The sequence below is a fragment of the Spermophilus citellus genome (genome assembly GCF_964194105.1).
Source record: "Spermophilus citellus genome assembly, chromosome: 6".
NCBI classification, from domain to species: domain Eukaryota; kingdom Metazoa; phylum Chordata; class Mammalia; order Rodentia; family Sciuridae; genus Spermophilus; species Spermophilus citellus.
In genome coordinates this window covers 121364827-121385193 of record NC_138187.1, presented here as the reverse complement: position 1 = coordinate 121385193, position 20367 = coordinate 121364827, and the positions used below count along the sequence as shown (strand labels likewise).

The 20367-nt window shown below is 38.7% G+C and overlaps 1 protein-coding gene across 1 annotated transcript in view; it reads right to left on the bottom strand.

Annotated features, from left to right (window-relative positions):
• Positions 1-20367, bottom strand: part of USH2A (usherin) — a gene marked incomplete at its 3' end in the record, with an annotated part of 798897 nt that overhangs the window by 28656 nt on the left and 749874 nt on the right. The gene's annotated exons all lie outside the window — the stretch shown is intronic.

Genomic DNA, 20367 nt, shown 5'->3' with positions numbered 1-20367 from the left:
TGTATAATTAAACACGAATATCCTAAAAGGTTGCCTTAGGTCGTCATTTGCATGAGTAAGTAATTTGTAGAATGTCAGGTACAATAGACAGAGTAGATGGATGTGTGAGTGTATAGGGTTAAATTAAGCCCAATAATAGCCAACTACACAGTGATCAATCAGAATGATAGATCTAAATGGCAATACAAGAAGACTGTCTGTGTGTTTAGGAGTAGAAGTATTCCTTAGTAAGCTTTCATGTGCAAGTCTTACTTCAGGAATCTTTTTTTCCCCCTCATTGGATGTTTCTGCTTGTTCCCTCCCCCACCTCTCTTTTTAATGAAAAATTTACCCTGAGCATTTAGAGACAAGTCCATAAAATGTGTTTGATTTCAGAGTGCACACATCCCAGGTATGCGGTCTTAAAAACAGCATGCAGAATGTTCAAAATGTAAGATATTTAGGAAAAAAACCACTGTTGGTGAGTACTTTGAAGTCAGAGTTTAGCTTTGTTTTGGTTTACATCAATAATATCTTCAAGAAAAGAAACATCAGACTGATTTTTAGTAGTTAGACCAACTCCTATCAGTGTTTCCATGCCTCTTTTGGAGGATTTCTTTGTACAAGCAAATTTCTGAGGTTGAATTGCTGTCAAATGCAAATCTCCAGCCCCTTGCTGATAGTATTGCCAGCAGCCCCATTTTTAAAAGAGACAACTAACCTACTTACTTAGTCAACCCTGCTCTTTTAAGAGCTTGGGTACCTCTCATTTGCATAATAATCACTTACATTTGTATAAACTCCACATTTTACAAAGTACTTTAACATCTGTTAGTTTACTTAGTCCTCACAAGGGCAAACTTACAAGGTGAGTAGAGAAAGTATGAACAGCCCCCTTATGCAGGTGGGAAAACTGAGTTTCAGAAAATTCTACCATCTTGCTCAGTGTGACAGAAGTTGTTAAGAGCAGAAGCTAGAAGCCAGAGCTCTTTCCAATAAACTGCTTTTGATTCTGTATGTCGTCTATATGCATAAATAAAACACTCAGGATCACAAAATTAAATGACTTGTCCATAGATGAATACCTGCAATTTTGGATTAGGTAAGGTCTCTTAGCTTCCAAGGATGGATAGACATGGTAAATTGTCTCAGGTGCAGGGTGCTGGGGGGTGGGGGGTTTACTCTGATGGGCATAGGAAAGAAAGGAGCAGGAAGCTGTTAGCAATGGAAGAGCTGGGCTTCCAGAAAACTAGAGGTCAGACTACACCTGCACCTGCTCTTGTCCACTCTGAAATAGCCACAGTCTTAAAATAGAGGGGAAGGTAAAGAAAAGATCAGATTTGGGACTGATGAGGATGGGTCCCTGGCTTCTCAATCTGCTCCATAAATATTTTTCCAGGAGGTGGGATGGGGACACGATTTGGAAAAAGGATATAAAATAAAGTACCAATGTGGACGTCAAATTTTTTGCTGAGAGCAGAGCTTTGGTGACTTAAAGGCATGTAAAATTTTATTCAGGGTCACAATAGATAGAGAAGAAAATGAGGAGAAAAGGCCAACTAGGTATAATGAAAGAACAATCCAGCAAGTTGCCAATTAGTTACTGAGCACCAATAGGAGACAGCTGTAGTGTAGGCATGGTATGTTGAAAGAAAATGAGATGAAATAAGTTTAAGTCATAGAAAGGGCTCAGCACAGTTCTAATCCAGGGTATGAACAATAACTTTTCTTCCATTTCCGATGTAGATATAGAATCATAAATATTATTAAGCTTTTTGAATGCAGATGTTGGAGATAATACTAAACCTCATGCCCACCTGTGTCACACAGGCTTTTATCAGATGGAGTCCTATTTTAAAAATATAATTTAATCCACTGTATTTAAAACACTTGGGACTCAGTATTAGAGGGCTCTTTTTTCTTTCTTTTCTGTATTTCTTTAGGAATGTTCTTCTCTAAAAACAGGCAATACAAAATTCCCTATTACTAACTGGGAGTGCATGTAGGATCTAGTCTTTTGTCTTTGACAGGAGACCTTCATAACACATTGCTCTTTTTCCTAGACTTTCTTTTTAGTATTCAATCAATTTGAGATCAAAATAGCATTCATATAAATCAACATGCTTATGCAAAGCAGGATCAGCCTATTTACATGAGCTACTGTGAAAATGAAAACAGTTACAATGAAGAGAAGGCTGACTGAGATAATGAAGCATTGTGGATTTCACAAAACTTGTATCAAGACAGTGTCTGTGTGATAAAAAAAAAAAAAAAAAAAAAACAGAAAAAGAAGAAAAAAGAACCTGTCAATGATATGCTTTATTCTGTCTTTGTCGTTTTTTCTGTTATGGTAAAAATTTTGGCAATACCAGAATTTACTATGGAATTTTGTCTATCCAGCTAAACAGAAGGTAGAGAAGCTGAAATGTAGTTCAGAAAAACAAACAAACAAACAAACAAAACCTAAAAGAATATGCCTATGATTTTCTCTGAGAAGTAATGTGCCAAGGTTTGGAGACATCTTTATGGGGTAGAAAGAGAAGCGGCCGAGATCTTGTATGGGAAATTTTGAGTACTACATCCTGATCTTTTATTTTTGTTTTGTTTTGCTTTTTGTGTGTTACAGGAGATAGAACCCAGCACTCATGCATGCTAGGCAGGGGCTCTACCACTGGGCTACATCCCCAATGACCTGACCTTTTAGTCTTAACAAACCAATATAAAAATCAGAAATGAAATGTCTCATGAACAGACAAAGAGTGGGCTACTTTATGTATCTCTACCCGTCTTCTTTGTCTGTTGGGGCTCAAACCACAGTCCACTGATCTATGGTGCCCTAGTGAGCTGAGTACTTTGAACTAAAGGACATTGGAAGGCTTCAAAGCAAGGTCTTTGTGACCTTCTCCCATCCTCCATTCTCCCACCACTGATTCTCCCCTGAACTGAAATATAGAAGCCAGAATTTCTTTCTCCCAAGTGGGTTGTAGACACTAACACCCTCCCCACTACCCCTCCCCAAACTGTAAAACCTAGAAAGGTCACTCTCTTGCTCCTTCTCCTTTGAAGATTCTTATTCCAGTGGATCCTTTCCTATTCCTGGGAAAAAAAGAAAGCTACACAAAGTGGTCAAGAAGAATCTGAAAGACAGGTCTTGCTGGGTTTCTCTATGAAGTCTATTAGCATTAGATGATACATTTTTTTAATTTGCTTATTGTTTATTCCAGTATTAGGGATGGACCCCAGGGCCTCACGCGTGCCAGCAAGCACTCTACCACTGAGCCCTGAGCCACATCCCCAGTCCCTAGATGATACCCTTTTGTCTTATTACATTTCCAAAAGGCTGTCCATTCTTCAACGAACCTCAACATAAACAGTTTTTCTTTGATCTTTGAGTCTTCATTCCCAAAGTCTCCTGTATCACATAAAACTTTGATCAAATATATTTGTTATGCTTTTCTCTTGCAAACTTGTCTTTTGCTACAGGAGTGTGGGCTGTGACCCTTTTGATGGGTGAGGAAAGGGCTCACACCTCTTATTCCTATCTCTCTACCCATCCATCCATTTGTCATGTATCTACTTATGTATCTTTTATCTGACAATCAGTCCATCCAGTTTGTTTCCTGAGATTTCCTCAAATGATCCTTGGGTCCATAAACATAATGCATGAACTACTCATAGGAAGGGTCATAACTGAGAATGGAGAAGTGGTAAGGCTTATGGATTCTAGGGCCAAGAGGACAAAAAGTAAGGCACTCTTCATCTTTGATTAGTTCACAGTATTTTACACTTGAGGCATGCACACTGAACATTCTTTCATAATCAACAAATTGAAGATGATAAAGGTTTCCACCAAAAGACCAATTATTCAGTTTTGGGGACCATATTACATGTGTACATGTAACTGCATACAGCTATGACCACAAGAGCCAGGAACTTCTCAGCAAAAAGCTGTTAGAGAGCAAGTTAAGACTGACCAAATTAGAGGTTTTTTTTTTTTCCTTTAAGGTTACTGTTATAAATTTGAAAAGATTTATCATGTAAGGTGTCATAGAAAATACAGATTTGCTACTTTTAATAAATATAAAATAACTACAATTACTTATTCATAGATTCTATAATTTGACCAGCAACACAGTAGATTAATGTCAGTTTATATTTCTGTTTGCAATGTATTTTCTAATCTAGTGAATACTACCACCATTATGCTTGTTGTTCATTAAAAACTGAAACTATTATTTACTTTCCCTGCAAAGGACTAATTATTGCATTTTGCCCTAAATAATTTTAATTACATGCAGTGTCATCATCTGCCACTAAGTTGCCATAATCACACTACATATACTCACTTATCTTCCCTTGAAAAAGTGCATCTTAGGAATCTACTTGGAGAAGACTCTTTGTCAAAATATGTTCCTTGGCTAGTATCACCAAGATCATTTGGATCCCTGTATCAGAATCTCTGGAGAGAGGACCTGGGAACCTACCCTCTTAATTTACTTCAACGTAATTTTTTTTTTTTTTTTTTTTTTGGTACCGGGGATTGAATTCAGGGGACTTGACCACTGAGCCACATCTCCAGCCCTATTTTGAATTTTTTATTTAGAGACAGGGTCTCACTGAGTTGCTTAGCCCTTCGCTTTTGCTGAGGCTGGCTTTGAACTTGTGATCCTCTTGCCTCATTCTCCTGAACCGCTGGGATTGCAGGCTTGCTCCACCGTGACTGGCCTACCACGTAATTCTTGTGCCCAACATTGTCTGAGAAACACAATGAGCTGTTCTCTGGAGAACCAGGCACAGAAGTTTTAGCACTATCAACTTTCAGTTTCTACCCATGTTATGTATTGAAAAAAGTACTTTTTTGTTGACTTTGGCACTATCTTCAGTCATTTTAAAAACTGTATGAATGCATCTCTTTTAGTATGTTACTAATGTAGTAATCATCATAAAGCTTACTACCATGGATGTCACAGTTCCAAACAGAACCAGAGTTCACTAACTTGGCAGAACTACCCCTTATCTCCTTGTTTTTACTTCTTGAAACCCTGATATTTCTGGAACTTGTGGGGTTATTCCTTGCTACCCAGATGACTATTATTTTAAATGCTCCCAATTCCTCTCAGCCCAACATTTTTTCTTCCAATTTTATTCCAGGAGGAAAGCAAGAATTTGTAAGCAGAAGTAATTTTTATGTTTTTGTTTTTATAAGTGGGAAAGAGAAGAGCCACTACTCTGCTTAGGATAGGAGGAGAGATATAGCCAAAGAGTACCTCTATCAACAAGTCAGTCCTTCTTTAGCACATGATTGTAAAAAGGTTTTCACTTTAATATTTGCCTCGATGGCTCATATCTTTCTGAATTGCCTTCCTTAGTTTTGATATTTTGCAAGTAGTATCTTGGTAAAAAGTGAAATTGGTCATGTCAATTCAAAAGGGGTTCCTGATGTGTGTGTGTGTGTGTGTGTGTTTGATCTTAAGAAAAATCCCTTATTTGAAAAAATATTTTATGATTCTTTTGACTGAGAAAATGCTACATGTTAAAACCAAGGGCACATATATTGGTGATTGTGATATTTTTCTATACCAAATACAAACCACCACCACAACAAAAACCACAAAACAACAACAAAAACCAACAACCCTTTACTCTGTTGACTCCTGATGTATTAATGGTGGCTATCCTTGCAATTTGAAAGTTTGCACTTTCTAGGCTGCTAATTTTAAGAGCTATAAGAGTTAACTTTCAGAGGATTAAGAAATGGAGGAATAGTTCAGCTCTCTGCAACTTCTGTGATGTCCTTTAACATGCTTCCTTGTGCAATAAGGACATATTTTGATTAAAAAAAAGATTTTATCAATTCTGAGGACAACTTCATATGAAGCAGAACTAGAGACACAATCTCCCTGTTTACAAAAGCTATAGACTGTGAATATATTTTCTTAAGAATTCACATCAGAAATAAAAATCCAACATGAACAGCCATGCCAGTAATTAATAAGTAGAGTAAACAGGTTGCATGTTAACAGGCAAACAATTAAATTATTTGTTTCCTAGGGGCATGTAATGAGATTGTTATCACATTCCCATGAGGGAGACAAATAGATATTAAAAAGGTCTTTTCAATACCTGTATTGGCTAAGGCCAAGAGCTAATTCAATAGATTCGATCAAAATCACCGCTTCTTTCACTGCTCTTGATTTATGACTTTGGCTGTAGTTAGTCATCACTCATTGCAGTTTGCTCTCCAGTGCTCATAAATTATGCCTCATAAATAAAAAGATACAATCAAGGAAATCATATCAATTCATCTACAACCTTGGGGTATATTTTCCCATGGCATTCATGCTAATGCCTTTTTAAAGGGTAGCTTGTCGTGGGTTTTGAATATGTTTGAATAGCAATATGCCAAGTTGGGCTTTGCCAGAATTGTGGTTTGGGAGACTCGTCGCTGAAAAGAAAAGGCAATAAATCTGAAATTACATGATTACAAGATTATTTTATTTCATGAGTAGCCCTGCAGGCTCCAGCCATAAATGAATAATTTTCTGAAAAGATCTATGTAGCTGTCTATTCCACTATCCACCTGTCTGATTTCCTTTTATCATCAAATGGACTTTTTTTTCAGCATCTCTGTTTGCATGGTACTTTGCCGGATATGTTACAGTCACACTTTTACAGATAGAGTCTCTGTAAAACACTTTGGATCCAGGCTCCTTTCATCTAAAACACTTTGGATCAGGCAAGATGGAACATGATTTTAATTGAATTCTGGGACCCAGGGGAGGAAGAGTACAGCAGGACATTGTCTTGCTTCCTACTGGCACTTTTGAAATTCAGAGACGTGAAACAACTAAAGAAATTACATGATACTTCCCCTGCTGGGAATGGGTGTCTTCTTTTGTGACTGCTTAGCACTACTGCCATGCTCATTGGAGTTGTTCCGTAAATACGAATATGGCTCTTTTCTAAAAGGTGAGGAAGGAAAATATGAGTGGGCAATACTGAAATTGACCTTGATTCTTTTTTAATAATAATGAAAATGTGAAATTTATTACATGTTACTCTTTATTGCTTACATATGCTTTCCCTGAAAGGAAACAGGAACTCCCGTCCCATTCACCTCTCCTAGGGGAAGTTAATTGGTTTATGCTTTTGTTTGTATATTGTGTGTTTGAATCTATTTCATCCTCCTAACAACTCTATGGGGTTACCCTCACTTTACAAATGGTGAAACTGAGGTGCAGAGAAGTTTATCCAACTTGGAAAGTAGTAAGGCCAGCCTTCCACTATAGATATGGGATATAAAGGGCCAAACTTTCTACCACTTTCTCTGTCAAGCCACTGAGGAAGGCCTGGCATGGCTTCCAATGTGTGGATTGCTGCCCAGGCCTGTTGCAGAGCCCTGTAGGAACTGCTTCTGTGGAGGACAGCCCCAAAGTGAGATGGTGGAAACCTCCATGAAACCCAGTGGCATCCATTCCTGCCATTTATCTTGCTTTAAACAATATTGCATATTACACAGAGACAAGTGCTACTCACATTCTTCCCACACTGTTCAAAACATGTCGAAATGTATCAAAATTCCATTATGCTTACTAAAATGATAATTAGACCCTAACTAATGTAGCTTATACTTTCTCCACAAAATGTTGTGGAGAAACAATCACCAAGTAGGATTAACATCTCCAGGAATGAGAGTATAGTTAACTAGGTAAGACTACTTATCCTCCAGGAATTCAACAGGGTGAGCCATTTCTAGGTGCCAGACACTGGTCTATGAACTGGGCAGTGATCAAGGCTGGAATGAACACATGGGTAGTGAGAGGCAGTCATGAAGAAGCAGGTAATGGTACATACTAGAAAGGAGAAGATATATTGTGGGGTGACATATGCATGGTAGTAGAGTAGAGATGCTTGGCTTGTCCAGGAGTTTCTCTCAGGAGGTGGTAATCAAGCTGGGGTGCACCTGACAGGAGGCCACCATATGAAGATAGAGAGGAAAAAACATTCTGTGAAAAAGGAAGAGCATGTGCAAAGAATGTGGATTCAGCCCAGGGCTGGTAAGGCTGGCCTTAGTGAGAAAGAATCAGAGGGCAGGAAGAGAAGGATAGAAGCAGAAAGATATGAAACCATGAAAGTCCTCATGGAACCAGAGAGGAGTTTATGTTTTACATGAAGCTAAGGGAACACTCCCGGTGTGTCAATCACTATTTGATTTGTATTTGATAGGAACAGTGAGTACTGAACACTTTCTATGCATTTATGTATTAAATTTGAATTTAATATGAAACCATGTTCTAGCCTTTCAATGAAGGTTAACAGCAATAAGTCTTTTCACCCTAATTTTAAAGCTAAGAAAACTAAAGTTTAGTGAATTTAAATCACTTGATGAGTATCCAGAGCCAGCAAGTAAATGTACCCCTAAACTGTTGGGAAGTCGGCTTCTGAAGCTGGTAAAGAAGCTATCATTTAGCAGAACCTTCACTGACTGTCGGGCCTGAGTTCTGACTGTGCCCCCTTTTTCACTGGGTAATTTGCTAAGTGATTTAGATACCTGATGATTAAAAATAATAATAACCACACCTGCCTCACAGGACCATTCTAAGTTTTAGGTACAATAATGTTTCTATAAATTCACGAGGAATGGGGTAGAGAATAATTACGTTTATAAATAGTTAGCCAAGATTTTGAAAGCCCCAGAGACATATACGAATGCAATTTGGAAGCAACTGTGACATAGAATTTAAAAACACAGGGTTTGAAACCTGAATCTTAAGTTTCAAATTTTGTCCTTCTCCTTCTCTATTCTACATCCCTGGGCACGTTACCTGTTTTCTCACTTCCTTAGCTCTCTCACCTGGAAAATGATATTAACTACACTTACCTCAAATGGTTGTTATGAGAGTAGTTAATTCACATAAAGTTCTTAGAATATTTTTTTTAGCATACAACAAACACGAAATAAATAATGGTGATTATTATTATATTATTTGTGTGAAAAAAAAAAACCATGGAAGAGTGAGTTACAGTCGGGAAGAGTCAGTGGGACTAGTAACAATTTAGTAACTCATTTCTGGCTCCTAGTCAGTTGTTACGGATCAATGAGAGATTTGCAAACCTTATAAAATTCTGTGTTCTCTCTTTATCTTTCTCCCAAATACTTCACTCCAGAGCTTTACGGGCTAGAATAAATAAAAGCCTGGATTTTCCAGAAATATTTCTCCTTTACTAAAATTTATTCATTGGATAGCATTCTCTATTTTGCCTTATTACTAAAAATTTCTCAGAAAGTCCTCAAACAAAAATTGGTGGGAAAACTGAATATCCATATGAAGAAAAATGAAACTATATCCCCATTTCTAACTCTGCACAAAAATCAACTCAAAATGTATCAGAGACCTAAGATTAACACCAGAAAGTTTGCAAATGTTAGAACAAAAAGTATGAAAAATGTTTCAACATATGGGCACAAGCTAAGAATTCCTGAAGAGGACTCTTATAGCTCAGGAAATAAGAGAAAGAATCAATAATTGGGATGTCATCGAATTTAAAAAGCTTCTCAACAGCAAAGAAAACAAGAATGAAGAGATATACCCAACATAAAGGAGGAAAATCTTAGCTATTCTTAACAATAGAAGATTAATACCCCAAATATATAAAGAATGCCCAAAACTCAACATTAAAAAAGCAAATAATGTAATCAAGACATAGGCAAATGAACTAAACAGAACCTTCTCAAGAGAAGTAAGTACAAATGGTCAACTATATGAAAAATGTTCAGCATCTTTAGCCTTTGGGGAAACACAAATCAAAATGACACTGAGATTCCATCTCACTCCAGTTAAAATGGCAATCATCAAGAATACTAATAGCAATAAATGCTGTTGAAGACGTGGGAGAAAGAAGCCCTTACACATGGTTGAAGGGAATGTAAATTAGTACAGCCATTATGGCACTCAGTATGGAGGTTCCTCAAAAAGTTCAAAATAGAACTGTCATAGAATCCAGCTGCATAGTTCCTTGGTATTTAGCCACAAGAATTAAAGTCAACATGCTTTGGAGATACATGCATACTTATGTTGACTGCAGCACAATTCACAATAGCCAAGTCCTGAAATCAGCCTAGGTGTCCATCAAGAGGTGAATGGATAAAGAAATGGAATATATATGGAAAATATATATATATATATATATATATATATATATATATATATATATATATATATTCAGTCATAAAGAAGAATGAAGTTATGTCATTTGCACGAAAATGGGTAGAACTGGAGCTCAAAGCTTTGAGCAAAGTAATTCAGACTTAGTAAACTGAGGTATGTTTTCCCTCACATGTGGGAGGTAGAAGGAAAAAAATAAAACAGGAAAAGGAGATACCATGAAAGTAGAAAGGAGACTATTAGGATAAAGGGAGGTGATTAGGGGAGGAAAGAAAGAAGGGTGTGGGTGTTGGGGAGTGAAATTGATTAAACTGTGTTTTTGAGTATGTGTAAATATGCCACCATGAAACCTACCACTTTGTGTAACTGATGCACCAATAACAAATGAAAACATTGGAGCAATTCAACAGGTCCTTCAGTGAAAAGAATTTTATTTCTGGTTTTCATTACGAATATGCCTATAGCATCAAGGAGAGAATTGTCCAGTTTCTTAGATGCTTATAGGCATCCTAGTAATGATCAGATCCATCAATGGATAGATAAATCAATTAACGGGAAGTCTCAACTATCTCTTAAAGATCTCAATTAGAGGCATCCGATTTACTTAAATATGTTAGTGTTGTTTCCACCTATAGATTTGATTGCTCATTTAGACCAAGGAATTTATTTAGAATTTGATGGAAATATATCATTGGTTCAAGTACTTAAGTGCAATCCACCTTAAGTCTTCAGATTTACTTAGCGGTTTATCAATATCCAGAGAGTGGCAAGCCAAAGCCTGTCAAGTGATCATCAAACCCTGGAAGGATTCTACGGGAGAAGGCAATGTGGCATGTGGGGTGAGAAGAAGGGCCAGGCTGAGGTTTGGGGGATGTGCTGGCTTTTCTCCAGATCTATTTCCTGACCTTCTCTGGACTCTCTGACATTCTCTGTATCCCAGGAGGCTGACTTCCACAGACCCCCTCACCTGGATCATTTCTCCTCTGGCCTCTTTCCAGCTGGATTTGTTCCAAGGCAGGAGAGAGTTCAGAGCCTGTATGTCTCCTGCTCCCCTCTCTTTGGCACCACAGTTTGACAAGGTTGCCTTCCTTCTCAAAGCTTCTCCCCTGTCCCTTCAGACCTGGAAGGTGACAGTTTGGCTACAGCTAGTCCCTGGATAGTTCAACATCCCTTATTGAGTTTCTGAATTCTGCCCACACCTCCATAATTGGTCTCCTCATAAAATTCTCTTCAAATACCCTTTGGAGTGTGCCATCTGTTCCCTGTTAAGATCCTGATGGATATAGAAGAGAACATTTTGAACTTTTGCACGGTACCAATAAGGGGGTGGCTTGAGAGATGCATTTGATCATAAGAATGGAAATTTGGAGGAATGTTCATGGTCATTGTGATCCTCCTCCTCCTCCTCCTCCTCCACTTCCTCCTCCTCCTTCTCTTTCTCTTCCTTCTCCTCTTCCTCCTATCTCTATTTTTCTGGGTGAGACTCAAGATATAGAGAAATAGTGCCTCCTCATTTGTCTGTGGAATGATTTTGGTTAGGTAGCTCTTTCATACCCCCTCTGCTGCACCCATCAGCCTGGCCAGGTAGTTAAATAAGAGTTGTCATGAGAATTTGGTGTGGAAACAGTGCTGTCTCTGAAGAGGAAAAGGCCTGTGCTACCCTGGGTCTGTTTTGCCATCACTTAGATCTTTTAAACTTCTATATTTAGAGTTATATCTCTATGGAAACATTATTCATGGACAAGTTTCTTTGTCTTAGCAAACTAAACTTTAGGTCCCTAAGGGTTTTGTTTCTTGCTTCACTCTTACTAACTACACACTCTGAACATGGTAGGTACTTACTAGTGAAAATCTATTAAATACTCCACTTATAGGATAAAGGAAAATAAGTAAACCATGTCTCATGCCTTCCTGGATGTCTTTGAGAGCCTTTGCTTTCATGGTCACATCATGGAACCAGAACTCTTTGTGAAGAGCCTCATAGGAGAACAAGTTGGAATTACACATCATCTTCATTAGAAAATTCCAGAGGGTTTCACTTTTTTTTTTTGTTCCAGCCAACATCCAACACAGAGAAAAGAGGATCAAATTACATTTGCAAAAGGGTGAGAACCCACCCATCTTTAGCTGAAAAACTTCTCTCAAAGCACAGCAAAGTCTGCCAACAATAGCAGCTTCAGAATAGAGTCCTAAGAAACTTCACAAGAGACAGAAGAAGAGCAGGGAGACCTGGTGCATGCTTTTGAATGTGCTCACACAGGAGGCCAGAGATGTTCCACAGGCAACAGAATGCCTGAGGGGAAAAAGTGAGCCACCCCCGTGGCCTAGTGACACATCTGAGTTTTCTCTGCATGGAAATGTCCTAGTGGCCTTCAGTCTAAGCTGTAAGCTTAGGCCCCAAAGTTTTAGAACAAATGCACCGCCTGAGTCACACAATATCAATAAATCATTTAAAACCTTGATCTGTGGGAAGTGGGGGTGGAGGGAGCTCAGTTCTTGTGGGAGAAACTAACCAAACAAAAGCCTCTATGCTGGTCAGAAATACGTTAGTGAGATTAATACCTAATTAAATGCAAGTCCAAAACCAAACAGAAAACAAGCTCAATAAGTTGTCTCTAAATGGGATACAGAAAATGCTTAGGGAAGGGACAGGGTAAGGGTGGCGGCTATAGAAAACAGCACTATGTGTAGCTGGTCCCAGCAAAGTAAAACAGACTACATATGGGCTTTGGGAGAAATTTTAGTCATGGCTATGTGGGCAAATTATTATTATTATTATTATTATTATTATTATTATTATTATTATTCTGAGAAGAGAGATGGCAAGGACAAGGAAGGTTGATCTGCCTACTGAAGGAGTGTCACAGCTTCAGAGCCAATTGTGCTCTTGATTAGAGATTTTTACATTCTAATATTTTATTAATGATTCATTTGTACAGACAAAAGAATTCTTTAAACTCAGCTCTTTTCCATCTTGAAGAATTTATTTCCTTCTTTTAGCTGGTTGGGGGCTTGAAGAGAGGGAAGGGGCTTGGACCTACTATGCAGCAAGCATCCTGCTAAACACACAAGATATCTTAGTTCTCACAACCCACCCATTGTTTGATTAGAAAAACGAGGCTGTGAAATATTAAATATCTAATATGTTGCCCCAGGTGTGTATTCCTAACTTGGTCTTTTCATTTGGAGAACAGAGAAACTTTCAGTATCCAAAGTGAAAGAGCATAGAGTGCATATAATTCACAGGTGTAGAGGATTTGTCAATAGTGTTGGTGTGTTCCCGGTACTGAGCTAGTTCTCATTTTTCTGCTGAGAGCATTTCTCCTACACCCCGTATAACCCTGAATGCAGAAAGGGGAGTTAGGAGCAACCTGCCCAACTGTAGGACTTTATTCTCTTGGGTCACAGAAAAGCACATGTGCAATAGGGCAAGTCTGAGTTCTGCACTTGGTGGATTTATTAATATTGGGAGAAAGAAGTCCTCTGTCCACTCTAAGGAGGGAAGGTAATAATAATAATGATTATTGTTTTACTAGTTGAATAGTTTCTGTGTATAAGCTAGTGATTAGAGATTTAATCTCTAATCCCTCCATGGGATCCCTCCATGGGATCCTCCTGTGGTCTTCAGTCAGCTGCCTTTGGCAGGGACAGTCAGGATCCCCTTCTGTCTCCTTCACACCCTTTCTTTCAAACATGTTCACACATGAACTCATTTAACCTCAAAGCCTACGAGTTCAGGGCTATTCTCAACCATATTGTAAAAACAGGGAAACTGAGCATAGAGAAGGTCTGAATTTGAGGTTGCCAGTAGTGATTCCTCTAATCCCTGGAAAGAGTCTGTGCAGAAATGGAGACAAACAGAGACACAGTAGGAAGAGGGATGGAGAAGAGAAAGACCGAATCCATTGACATGGAGTGCTGCCTCTGGGTCTTGAAGGCCTGGTGTTCATGCCTTATTCTTGGTTTCAGGGAATCCCTTCAGTCCTCTTCCTACAAAGATGAGCAGAATCAATTCCCTTCTATTTAGTTGTGTTTAAATTGGTCTTCTGTTACTTAAAGTAAAATAGTCACATTACCTTGTTGATGGTGCTAATGTAGTAAACTAAAAAAAATTAGTTCTATTATTTAATAGTATATTTATCTGATGTAATATATTTATGATTTTAAATAAATAAGCTAGGTTTCAATAAGGGACATGACTACTTATATTTCCATATGTCCATTTTGGTGATGGAAAAACATAGAACCATTTCTTGTTTGAAGCTGACATCACAATCACTTGCATCACTGTATCAACACAACTTAAGGTTAAATACTACTAGAAAGTGGAACTGCTTTGGGTTAAGATTTGTTGTCAGGTTTTACAAATTGTAGATTATAAAAACTCACCAAGAGAAGATCAATTTCTAAAAACAGTATGGTTGTAGCTCATCTTGCAAGTCCCATCAATGTTAGAACTTGAGGGAGCTTTTCTGTGTACACCAAGGCTATGGACTGTCATGTGTTGAAGTCTAGTCCCAAATGTGATGATATTTGGAGGTAGGTCCTTTGGGAAGTAATTAGCTCATGGAGTCCTCATGAATGGGATTAATGTCTTTAAAAGAAGAGAAAGACACTAGAGGGGGCCCTTCCCCCTCCCTCCCCTCGCCTGCCTGCTTTGAGAAGACACAATGAGAGAGGATGCCTATCTGCAAACCAGAAAGTGGCCCTCACCTGACACAGGACCTACATGTGTCCTGACCTTGGACTTCCCAGTATCCTATGGGATGAAAAATAAATGGGTGCTGTTTAAGCCACCCAGCCTATGATATTCTGTTATAACAGCCTGAACTAAGACACAGAAATGCCGAGAAAAATTAATTTGCTCAAGCTTCCAGGACTAGAACTGTTGTTCCTACTCCTTCCCCTTCTAAATCACTTACAATTTGGTACCATTTTGTGGGAGTTGGTATAGGGCAGGCCTCTGCGGGATCCTCCTGCGGTCTTCAGTCAGCTGCCTTTGGCAGGGACAGTCAGGATCCCCTTCTGTCTCCTTCACAACCCTTTCTTTCAACCTTTTGTTTATGGACAGTGCTGATTTGTTAGAGGACAGCAGACTGCTGTCCTGTGCAGGCTCCTGCAGCATTGGGCCCAAGATCAGATGAGTCATAGGGTTGCCTCTAAGACTGACCTGTGGCTTCTTAATCACCCAGTCATGAGGCAGCAGAAGACTTCTGAGTCCCTGAGTGTGTGTGGGTGCTTATCGCAAAAATCTGTCAAAGTGAGGAAGTTTCAGGAAAACTAATTAAGTCACTGACAGCATGATTCAGTGAAAGGGGGAGCCCTGGCAGGCCCTAGCAACTCCGTGGTGAGTCATTGCCTTAAGCGAGAGTATGAATATGAATGCACAATTACTGAGAGCTACTCATTAGCCTCAGCTCACTCCCTGAAGGTAAAAACTGAAACTTGCCAAGCTGGGGTGCTGCTCAGTGGGAGACCACTTGACTAGCATATGTGAGGCCCTGGGTTCAATCCCCAGCACTGCAAAAACAAAACCAAAAACATTACAAGAAATTGAAGCATGGAGTAAGACTTACATCCAAGTCTCTCTTGAAGCCTGTGGGGAGACAACTGTCCTAATTTGCTTGCTGAACAATTAAGAACTTTCCCTCACAGAATTTGGAGGTTGTGACAGTCAGCTTTGCATAGTTGTGACAAAATACCTGAAATGAGCAAAGCATTGCATTCTTCCTGTTTGCAAAACCAGCATTACATGACACCAAGGTCTGCTGCCAGAAGGAACTCAAATCCACTTGAAACACTGCTGCAGCTGCCTCTGAGTGCTTGGATGGCTGAACACAGGGAAAAGGGATCCCAGGGAAATAATTCCTTAAGTGTCCCTGAGCAGGCAGGATGCTCTTAGCGGCCACTCTGGGCTTTCTTCTCAAAGCAATGTCTTTAAAATGAGTTAACACTTGAGCCTTTCATGGATGGGCTCTTGCTAATTCCTGAGCTGTTCTCAAGGCATCTTTCCTATTGTGCCAATGCAAAGTACTTGACTTCTTTTTAATGGTTCTGTTCTTTTTTTTTTTTTTTTTTTTAAGTAGCAATACCCTGGTTATCCAAAACTTTTAAAGTGTCCCTTACTAGCAAGTTTTTCAAATCTTTCTGTTTCTTGCTCCCAATTTTCACAGTAAACCTGGCTACAATCTGCCAGCAATATCTGCTACCACCTGAATGCTGTGATGCCTTCAAATTTCTTCCACCAGGTTAATTAGTCTGTCACCTTTAAGTTCAGCCTTACTTAAGGTCTCAGGGTGTGAAAAAAGTATAGACAAGTTATTTGCCAGAATGTAATATGAATGGCCTCTAGTCCAATTCCCACTATTCGTCATTTGCATCTGGGACTCATCAGCACAGTCTTTATTTTCCACATTCCTATCAACGTTCTGATTTTCTGAGATAACATCAGAATTGTCCAGTGTGCTCTACTGGACAATTCTAAGCATTTTATAATCTGTTTCTTCAAATCTTTTCAAACTCCTTCTGTCAACAGTTCAAGGCTTTTGAACCACATGGTCAAGTACAGTTAATACATAGTTATAGAAATGACCCCACTTATTGATACAAATTTTCTGTGTTAGTTTATTTTCTGTAGCTGTGGCAGAGTATTTGAGATAAATCAATTTGTAAGGAGGAAAGAACTCTTTGGGCTTCCAAAAGCCATGGTTGGATGGCTCCATGGCTTTTGGACTTGTAGTGAGACACATCATCACATCAGTGGACAAATGGGTGGAGAAAACAGGCTCACCTCATGGAAACCAGGAAGAGAGAGAGAAGTAGGGAGAGAGTCCCAACATACCCTTTTCAGGCAAGCACCCACCAACCTCCTTCCTTCAACTAGGCCCCACCTCTACAAGGTTTCTCTCTAGGGACCAGTATTTTTATCACATGAGCTTTGAGGAACACCTAAGATCCAAACCACAAAAGAAGCTGTATATTGTATATAGTTGTACAGCACAATTTTGAAAGAACTGAAGACACAATTGAGCAGCCTGTGGGTAAAATCATATTTGATTTGTAAATATTCTGTAGCACTGCTGAATAAACCTGTGATCTTCATTTAAGGAAAAGTCTTTGCACTGGAAGGAATTCATTTTACGATAGAAGCATCTCACTTATGTGTAAAAACACAGAGTTGTTTAAGAATTAGATTTTCGTAAATTGCATTTGAAATAAGGATGTTTTCTTTCGAATGGGATGTTGCACTACATTGTTCTACAAAGTCACCCACACGTCCTCTTGAAATATAGACACTTCTAAATGTTTGAATCCTATTTCAGACTTTACAGGTTTTATGAAAGCTTATCCTTCAGAGTCCTTCAGAATCTACGAAGTCTAGAAATTGAGTTGAAACGACCCAAACTAGAAAAGTGCTCTGTTTTAAATGATGTCAATGCTTATATATAAAAAATCATAACCCACTTCAATCTAATATATGAAATATGATATGTCAAGAGCTTTGTAATGTTGTGAACAACCAATAAAAAAAAATCTGGCTTCTTGAGTTAGAAACAAGACAAAATAGAACAATGGCAATGACAACCAAAGAAAACCCAAGAGGGGAAGAAAGCAATTATTTGACTAAGACATCAGCTTCCCAGATAATATATTCTGTCCTCTTCTGTAGCTTCATACAAAACAACAAGATTCTTCTTTAAGAAAGCTATAAGGGGTTCGGGGTGTAGCTCAGTGGTAGAGCAGCACTTGCCTAATGTGTTCAAAGCCCTGGATTCAATCCCAGCACTTAAAATAAAGGCACTCACATTGACTTTGAGTACTCCTATAATCCCAGCTACTTGGGAAGCTGAGGCTGAAAGAGGAGTTAGAATGCAGTCTGAGCAACATAGCAAAACCCTGTCTCAAAAAAAATTAAGTATAACTACAGATAGACCAAGGTGAATAAAATAGTGATCCATTATTCAATATCATCAAAGTGAATCAGGCATGTAAGAGGAGCTGGCTTCTCTTTTCTAAGCAATCCACATTACAACAGTTTGCAACAAGGAGTCTCAACCCTGGCGCACTTTAGGATCACTTGGGGACCTTTTGAATTTCTGAACTCATTCAAGAAATAAGAACCCCAGAGGAGTGGGGACTGGACTCCTTCAGGAATGTAGTCACAGTTCCCCATGGGAATCTAATGTGCAGTCAGGGCCTGGAACCTGAAAAATCAAGCTTAAATAGGTTACTGCTACTCTGGGAAAATACATTTCTTTTTTTAAAGGGCTGTGGACCACCTAAGCTGAAATTCCTCTATCTTCTCCTCTTCTCAGGAATCTGCACTTTGAACAAGCTGTTTGGGTAATCCTTCTCTGCAAGGAACCTACCTTAGGACATTAAATATTGAGGTGCTACTGAAAAAGATAGTGTGATATCACATGACTTTTTCAAAGGAACTAGCTGCCCAGCTGGTTATGAGAATTGTTGTGTGGTGAGTGACGTGTTAACCCTTGACCTCCATGGTCTTCTGTAGTGAGTGGTTCCCCCTCTCTCTGTGACCATCCATTTCTCCAGATATTTCCAGATCCTCTTGTCTGTTAGAACTTACCTACACTATATCGGTTTCTGCCACAGAACAACTCATCTGATGAATTAATTTAGACTAGAGAATGCTGCCTTGTTTTCCCACTTAACTAAATCTTAGCAGCTGTCTTCAACAACTGAACTCAAAACCAGTTCAAGGATACAGGGAAGTGTGGGAAAGTGCCACTTCTGACACTCAGGGCACACCATGTGGATGGCTACTCTCTCAGTGACACAGCATGGCCACTCCTCTGACATAGTCCCACACCTCTGGGAGTTTCTCAGCTCTTTTGTTTTAACTCCCAACAAAGATATAAATTAACTTAAAACACAATCATCTGCAGAAGATTCAAATGATTGTCAGGTGTTAGGTAAACAGATCGTGCGTAGGGCAATGAAGGTATTTCCTCAAATGCAACTTACAGATGAAGGGACACTCAAGTGGCTTTAAAAGCAATGCAAATTCATCTCAAAGACAAAATGCTCTTTTGTTAAAGGAAAATAAATTCCTTTAATACATAGCTTCCTCAATGACTTTCATGGAATTACTCAGGGTCCATAAAAGCTCATCATTTACACAGGCTAAATAAATCTAATAATCTAGTTCATTTATTTCAGCATTTAATCTTTGCTATTCAAAATATCATTTTCCATGAGAACTGGGTCTAATAGACTCCATTTCCCTCCCTGCTCTCTATCCTTATGTTGTAACAACAGAGGATTAGTTAATAAATGCAAATTTGAGATCAGTTTGTTCTGAAAAACCAAATTAAATGCTTTCATTTGGGTGAGATGAGTATGGAGGCGATCTGTGACGCAGAGCTGATAATAACAGTTACAAAAGACACAGCACAGCCTGAGATTCTTAACTTGCCAGCCCTCTGAAATGTGGATCCCTTGATTATCCTTAACTCCTGATGAGAAATTTACTACAGAGAAGACACGTTCGGAGTTTACCACTCCGAAGAAAAGTGAGATGAGACGGCTACAAAAAATGTGACCGGTAGATATTCTAGTGACATGACGCCATGCCCAGGATGCTGTCATTACTGGTTTGCATTCAGTTGGGTCATGTAAGTTTTGGGCCAAAGATTTCATGTCAGTTCCTTCCTTTCTCATAAAGGTACATTTTTATTCATAAGGGAGAACAGATAATTGAGAACTGAGGAAATTTTGATAACTTGACACTTTTAAGAAAATATAATAAGAACAGAACAGAGGGATGGCCACATAGGTCCTGACTGTTTCTAACAGTATTCTGTCTCCAACTGTGGCATCAATAGGAATTTTGTTCCTTCACAACATAAGACATAATCCTTAACCTAATCCCTTGGAGCCTGATGTGTGGTGTGTGTGTGTGTGTATTAGATTTCAGAAAGGTAATAAGATGTATCTTGCTGCATATTTTGTAATATTTCCAGCCTGATGTGGTTAGCCACCTTATAATAAAATATGATATTTTTGCAGTAAAATATGAATATTCATATACCAGTGGAATAAATAAATACTTTAAATAGTCTCAAGTCTATTTACATTGGGCTTTTCTGCCAAATGAGTTGTGCCTAACCAAAGAAACCAAAAATTTGCTTTTAAGAGATTTTTAGATTTGGAATGGAAAACAAGAAATTATGGATTTATATCTGTGTATTTGTCCAAA